Below are 8,782 nucleotides of genomic sequence, written 5' to 3' on the forward strand. Positions count from 1 at the left end.
TATTGCAATTTGCAAATTAGAAAATACATTGTACATGATAACTCTGTCTCTGCTTTGAAAACGAGATCCAAGATTGCATTGTATTTGTGAGCAATTCATGTGTCCTTGATCTGTTTCAGTGTTTCTTGTCTTAATTTGTTTACCTGTAGGCTATTATGTCAACCAAGCTGATGCTTCTGTTGTTATGATTCACTCACATATCCTAGACATGTACAATGGAGTGACAGTATCAATCACTCGTCCTCTCTGTAAGAATTCATTCCACACCTGTTATTGTTTTTAGGAAGTCTTCAAGGATATGTCCAAGATAGAAAGAAGATCTCCAATCGTCTGAAAGATTGAAATTTAACCCTATCAGTCCTATAATGTAGGAAATCCCATTCTTCTTTTAATAATTATGTAAGGTTACTTTAGCTCCAGATTGTGTGCACTCTTGGATAGGGTCTCCACTTTGAAGGCAATTTTGTGAATTCCGGGAAACCTGGACCATCTTTGGGAAATTTTGGGGAAGTAAAAATAAATTCTCTTCTGATTATAATTATACAATGATTGAATACATTAGCAAGTTTCAATAAATTGATGTTAAAGGGATGGTCGGGGCTGAAAATATTTATATCTAAATAAATAGAGTAAAATTCACAGAGCAAAATGCTGAAAACTTCATAAAAATCAAATAACAAATAATGAAGTTATTGAATTCTAAAGTTTATCAATATTTTGTGAAAACAGTTATATGCATATCGTCATGAGTATTCATTAGGTGGGCTGATGATGTCACATCCCCACTTTCCTTTTTCTTATGTTATTACATGAAATCATAATTGTTTCATTTTTTTCATATGTTTGTAAATTACATGTATGTCTCTCCATTATGATGATATAATTTGCGGCAATAAATAACTAATGCACTTAATCAGTTGAATAAAACTGATTTCATATAATGAAATATAAAAGAGCAAATGGGGATATGACATCATCAGCCTACCTAATGAATATTCATGAAGACATGCCTAGAACTGTTTCACTGGAATAATGCAAATCTTGAAAATTCAATAACTTTGTTATTTGTTATCCGATTTTTATCAAATTTCCAGCATTTTGCTCTGTGAATTTTACTCTATCCGGCCTAGATCATCCCTTTAATTCATAGAATGATTTGCCTTATAAGTTATTATTTAGCTAAAAAACTTCCTACTCTTGCTTTGTGCTCCCATTGGTGAGTTTGTCCCTATTTTAGGAAGTGTGTGAACAAAAGAGGTATTCAATTCCTTGATTTTTGTCACGAGGGTCAAGTTCAGGCTCGCTTTTTGAATTTCTTTTAAAAACGAAGTTTTCAGGAAAGCCCTTTTAATTTTTGGAAATCTTGGATTCACTTTTGGGTAATTTATTTTTTGTTTTTTCTGTACTGTTTTGGAGAGAATGTGATTGTCTTGTACTTTAAATACATTTGAGGTAAAATTTGAGTATTTGTTCACCTGCAAAGTAAGAGGCTTTATTAGGGTTAATCCTAAAAACAGACAATTTTGTCAAGAAGCTGTAGTTTATTTTGCATTGTTGTAATCAAAAGCTTGCTAATTTCATTTTCATTTCAACTTAACTGGAGCTCCTATCGACCAAGTCAAGTTACTGTGATCTGAATTCACTTGCATGTTTTGAAAATGATTAGGCTGAAGAGCACAGGCTTTGATAATGGTCGATGACTGGAATTTACATTAATCATTGCAGTAGCTAGAATTACAAATTACTGTACATACCATAGCTGTCATGTAGTATGTTGGAAGCTCCTTGCACACAATTGCCAATTTCACAAAATAAAGTCCTTGAACTGATTTCTTGAAGGGAACATGAGACCTTGAAAATGAAATTGATTTCTACTACTGTACATGCATTCTTATTTTGCTTGCCATTGAGGTAGAAAAATAAGAAAATTGATTTGAATCTTCAAAAAATTTGATTATTGTTACAAATTGGGAAAAGTTGTTACATGTACATGGAACAAATTTATTACCAATAAACTTTGTAGTTTTCCTTCATTTATGAACAATAGTGAAGAATGACAGAAGATTTCTATAATTATGATAAAATTTGAAATTTTAATAATTGAAATTGTAATATTTTTTTTTTATTTGTGAGTCATATGCCAACAGCTCCCCCATTTATCTGGTGGTAAAAAAATTGTAGAGTACCTGCAATTTCAATTTGATTTTGAACCTTGATTACATGCCAGAATTGTCAATCTTCACATTACCATCATAACTGGAATACATGTATCTACTACCTGTAAGTACATTTTTTTCTCAGATTTTAAAATATAATTCATGGAAGTCATTTCCAATATTATTTCTGCAGGGTTGACAACTGCTACCACTGAGGGCCCTGCATATAACAATTACACACTGTTCCAAATAAACTTACCTGCCTATAACATTCACAGGTTGACGTGATCAAGTATTGAAAAAAGGGATACATGTATTTTGTATAGTACTTTAAAACGTTAATCACAAGTCAAACTAAAAACAATTTGGCAAACTTTCTTCTCCTTGACACAGAAATAAAGACTCTAAAACATTTGTTTAGGCCTAAATGTACATCCTCAGTAATGTTCTGTTTCAAAGAAGGATGGTAGGTATATCAAAGAGTTGAAAATACCTAGTCAAATCTATTGGACCTTTGTAACCTACATTCATGTTTAAAAGACATACTGTAATAAAATCTTCCCTATCCTGCCTGTGTTTATGGTACCATGTGAAAACATGATTTTAACACCCACATAACGAGGCCCTCCCGTATGCCTTGGCATTATTAAATGACTTGTGATTTCTCAGAAGAGTCATAGCTTCAGTGTCACTCACCTTCTCTCTTTTATGTGACTGCACTTGGACAGGCAGCAAATCTAGGAAATGTCAATTGCAACCCCACTGGTTATTCTTAATGCCCCTATTATCAAATACGATAAATGAATTATTGTATTGTCTGAAATAAAACCACTGAATTATCACATTACATCACCATTATTCATAATAAATAAGACAAATGTTATACAATTGAACGAGCAGATTGGAGACAGTTATATCAATAAGATGAGGGTATGAAGGGCAATAAAAAGCAGAGCTTGTAATTTACAGTTTCCCTATAAAGCTTGTAATTTAAATGATATAACAAGGGCGGAAAGGGATTTAAAAAATATCAAAGAGAAATTGATTTTTGAATGATAAAATTGTTCTGAGACATTAGAAAAAATGAGAATAAAACAATAGAGAAGGCATAGAACGAGTAAAAAACAACTGAGCAAACAGTAAAGCTGGAAAGAACTTCAAGAGATAGTTAGAAGTGTTGTGGCTCTCAATATACAATGCCTATCAGACCATCACATAATAAGTGATGTTCTATTAATGTTTACTATCGTATTTCACTTGGTTTTATCAGATTATCACTGAATGCAATTTCTATAGATCAGATTACAATTTGCACAGAAATGATTAAATTCCGTTGAAGGCATCTGCTTTTATTGATCAAAAAGATGTTTCAACTGCCCGGGAGTTTCATTATCATTCAATTGAAGACGTATCCTCAAGGAAAATGACCTGAAATTGATGACTCCACAGAGTATCCTTTATTCAAATGTAATGACGAAGAAGGATTTGTAAAGATTCTAAAGGAAGAATACAGTGGGCGAGACAATAATAAAAATGTTTGACATAAACCTATATTTTCACATTTTGCATAGAAATCTGACATATATTTCAAGCCTACATTGTGCAAATTTCCATACACTTTGTTGGATCTGTTTGAGGTCGTTTTGTGATTGTTACCACAAATGGAGTTTATCATTTACCATGCAGTAATCAGGTTTTATTTCCATTGTAGTTTGGAGATTAATAATTATTCAAGAATGATTTCATCCTGCCCCTTTCCCCCGAAATAAATATAAACAGATGAAGAGTGATCAGTGTAGTTGAATATGAATGATGATGAAATCACAGATGTTTATTTTCTTTGAATTTTATTTCCTTTGCTTCTACACTTGTAATTATTCAATATGATTGTGCCATTATTTGCTTCTCGGCCTGAATACAACGCACAGTTTTATCTTTGTGAATGTAGCCTGCAGAGCCCTTTGAAGAAATTCTTACTACAAGAAGGAATCTCTATCTTTCTGTCCTTGTCTCAATTGTATCTTTCCTTCTGTGTTTTCCTGTCACAAACTTGTGATGAGTATGATTCACAATGTTACATCTAATTTTATCAGCCTCCATTGAGCACGTAATGGTTTCAGATTAACATGAGTGCAGAGATTGATGGCTGTCATTTAGGCGGTGTTCATCAAAAAAGATTTTAGACTGAGGGATCGTTTGATCATAGAGGTAAAAAGGTCCTTGATTATAGGCCTGCCCCAACTCCCGGGTCTAACCCGTGAGGTGAGTCTGATTCACACTTTTTTCTGCGTGTAAACATTTTAACCTTGTTCAGTGAGCTCGAGCTGACTCGCCTTGTTTGCTCCGCCAAAATATTAGGACAAGACCTGCGAGTTGGGGCAGACACAGCAACTTTTCTCCGTGTAAATACAAAGTTGAGTCGGGCCCGGCAACGCGATGCTGGATAATCTGTGGGCCGAGTCTGCTCCACGAGGTGGGTCTGCCCCACAAGCTGGTGTAGCGTGTAAACGCCATAGTAGTTATGATATTAATAAAAGGCCCCTTTCCAAGAGTCTGAGCTAGTATGTTCAGGGAACTCCCCGGTCTGTTGATGGCTGTCATTGAGGGTGTGTTCATAAAACCAGATTTAAGACTCTTGAGTCAGTTGATTGATACTGTGCTTTACATTACAAGGCACCTTTCCAAGAAAGAGCTGTGTCTGTTGATTGCTGTTATTTAGGCTGTGTAACTCAATTTTAGACTGGGAAGTCATTTCATTGTAGTTGAGGACTGAGGTACCCTACCCAAAACTGTCAGTGGTATCTTTCCCTGTAGGAATCTGCAAGCATCTTTACATTGCTGCTTACCCTCACATTTATCATGAACAAAGCAATGGAGAATGTGGGGAAAGTGGCTATGAAAGAGGAGGCACTGACTTTAAAGCTGGATTTTCGCTTAAAGACTTGGCTCTGATTTTTGGTAAAGTGCCCAAAGGCCATATTGGCATTAGGCAGCAAAAGATTATTGATCTGAAACTGATTAATTGTGCTATCGAATTATCTGCATTGAATATCAAGTATGCAAGATCATCTGACAATTTCAGTCATCATATATGATGAATTTCAAATTCTGAAATTCACACAATTTCCAACCACTGCTGTTGACCTCTGCTAGGAAATTGATGTTTTGACCTAGCAATATGCAAAAGGCAACTGTTTGGTATAGGTGCAGAACTCTCTATTGGTGGCTTCAGACTGCCTTTAAGTTCATCAGTTCCAGGTATTTGGGCAGTGTGAAAGCAAATTACGGGAACTTTTAGCTCAGCGTGTACTGTAGTTGGGTGCGGGCTAGCGATTTTGAATCTCATGCCTTGCTTGCTTATAAGACCATATTGCGCATGCCGGTAACTTTAGGAACTTATCCTGAAGGGTAGGTATCGGGACTGTGTGAATGCGAAAAATAATTAACTGGTATTTTTTTAGCCTGAAAAAGTTCTTGTAATTTAACGGGATTCTTTGAAACCACCTTCTGTATCTTTACAGGAAGAGCAGAGCCAGGATGATTTAAGGATGATTTTAGAATTAGAATTTATGTATGCTTACAGTAAATTTGGATGCTTCTGGTGAATGGTAGTTATTGCCTGATATCAAGCAACCTTCTTCAATCCGAAAACAGGTCACATGCTGTTTGAGAAATGAGCAAGGAACCCTATCGACTTGATAGTAGGAAATCTATGAGTCATAGATAGTGAGAACCTCAGTCAGAGGCCATTTTATGTGCAACCTTACTCAAGTCAACAACTTATGAATGTTGAATTCATATATGTATGTATTGGCATTGAGCCTTCATAGTAATTACTCAAGAATAACAATGGTTCTTTATAAGCCCACCCTGTCAATATTGTCATGCTGTTGCATAGAATTTACCATTGATGAAAACAACTAATGATATTTACCTTGGTAACAGGGCTCAGGCCGCTCAGGAGCCAATTAAAAATAATGTTTCCATGCTTGTGTCACATAATGGCAAAGTTATCAAAATATTAGGTTTTGGGCAACTGGAATTTATTTTCAGCACCCTTCAAAATTCATAACACTGCAATCACAATAACCTCATCTAACCCTGGGTGGAGTGTGGTAAATGTTTGGTGTTCCATCAATGGATATCAGTAATATGTTTCTCCTCTGGGGGGGGGGGGGGATTCATAACTGGTATTGTTGCAACTCCTACATGTATCATTTACTGATACTTGTATGAGAATGTGAGGAAATTCATTTTGTATAATTTTCATTCAATAGTAAAGGGAGTAAAGTTTGTAAAGATTATACATGTAGATGTACAGAAAACAGCATGTTGAATATATACAGTACAGAGGCCATCATAATTTCGCTGACTGGTAAGGCAAAGGTCTGCCTGCCAGCATGCTCATCTGTGAGAATTTCTTGAAAGCTAAAAAAAAATTCTTAGGATATAATGATTTCATATTAGTCCCCAAATAGATAATTCAATAAAATTATTAAGGAATCACACAGATCAGAAAAAGAATCACAAGGACCTAAAAGTCATGGTTAATACAAGTGTAGATCTTTCCTTATAATTCTAAAAACAGTTTTGCATTGAATGTTCTGATTCATAAAGGGGAATGATATTCATGGTCCATTGCAAGACATTCAAGCACTAGTTGTTTTGTATTGATTATACAATTTGTATGGTGATACTTGAAATGTATTGCTCAATATGTTCATTATAATATACATTTGTTTATTAAACATGCCTAACGGCATTTTGACCCCTGTGGAGTATTGTACATTTCCTCATGTATGTACATGTACCCTCTATCCATGTGCTCATCAGTCATTATTTACCTGCAGGCACATGTAGTTTTGTATTCTATGGCAAATCAGGAATCAACATGCTCTTTCTGTCTTGGTTTTGTTGTGGTCCAGGTAACTAGAGCATAACGTACAGAGTAGCACAAATCATAAATCTCATGATTACTGTAAGAATTTGAAATATATCTGATTTCAAAACTTACATAGAACTGCCAACTGGAATTTTATGAGATACTAGTACTTCACAATTTGTTTTGTATGTATACATGCATTCTTAATTGAATCATTTGCTTTTTTGTATGCACCGTGTATGGAACTAATTTGTAGAATTAAACATATGCCTGAATAATCATTGATTTAAGTACCATGAATAAATTCAGTCATAATAAAAGTACATTTGATGAGTACACTCGGTTTTTGTCTCGCCTGCATAGCAGAGCGAGACTATAGGCGCCGCTTTTCCGACGGCGGCGGCGGCGTCAACATCAAATCTTAATCTAAGGTTAAGTTTTTGAAATGACATCATAACTTAGAAAGTCTATGGACCTAGTTCATGAAACTTGGAAATAAGGTTAATCAAGTATTACTGAACATCCTGCCTGAGTTTCAGGTCACATGACCAAGGTCAAAGGTCATTTAGGGTCAATGAACTTTGACCATGTTGGGAGAATTATTTTCAAAATCTTAACCGAAGGTTAAGTTTTAGAAATGACATCATAACTTAGAAAGTATATGGACCTAGTTCATGAAACTTGGGCATAAGGTTAATCAAGTATAAGTAAACATCCTGCTCGAGTTTCAGGTCACGTGACCAATGTCAAAGGTCATTTAGGGTCAATGAACTTTGGTCAAGTTGGGGGTATTTGTTGAATTACTATCATAACTTTGAAAATTTATGGATCTAGTTCATGAAACTTGGACATAAGATTAATCAAGTATTAGTGAACATCCTGCCTGAGTTTCAGGTCACATGACCAAGGTCAAAGGTCATTTAGGGTCAATGAACTTTGGCCAAGTTGGATGTATTTGTTGAATTACCATCATAACTTTGAAAATTTATAGATCTAGTTCATAAAACTTGGGATATAAGAGTAATCAAGTATCACTGAACATCCCCTGTGAGTTTCAGGTCACAAAACCAAGGTCAAAGGTCAGTTAAGGTCAATAAACTTAGGCCATGTTGGGGTAATTGTTGAATTGCCATCATAACTTTGAAAGTTTATAGATAGAGTGAATGAAATGTGGACATGGGTGTAGTTGACAAGTCTTATGTCACCGTTCAAATGTCATTTATGGTCAATGAACGTGGTATTATGTCATTATATGAACAGTGTTTTTGTGAATGATTATTTTATAGTAGTTTTCAAAGTTAGCACTGCTGCGATATTAAAATCGCGTAATGCAGGCGAGACTGCCAGAGACGTTCCACTTGTTTTAGTTTAACTTCACTGGACACCTTTTTTGTTAAGGTGATTTATAATGAATTAAAGTACATGTAGTTGAATTGTACAGTTTTATTTACTCTTGTTGAAGGAGAAACTATACAAAATAAAGTTTCAAGTTTCTTAGATTATATTTTATTAGCGCTTGCACCAACAACTTTTGCTATAAAAAGGAAATGCCAAAACGAATCTCTGATAACATTGCAATTTTCAGTTAGATGTACACGTACACAAGTAAGCAACGGATGGAAACTGAATTGATAAATTCATGATTATCATAAACAGTGGATTTTTGTCATCACAATATACATGTAGGTTATTTCATACATGTATGTTCCAAATCAATTGTTGGGTATATAGGTCTACATGTTGG

This window comes from Lytechinus pictus, chromosome 7 (assembly GCF_037042905.1).
Source record: "Lytechinus pictus isolate F3 Inbred chromosome 7, Lp3.0, whole genome shotgun sequence".
Classification (NCBI taxonomy): domain Eukaryota; kingdom Metazoa; phylum Echinodermata; class Echinoidea; order Temnopleuroida; family Toxopneustidae; genus Lytechinus; species Lytechinus pictus.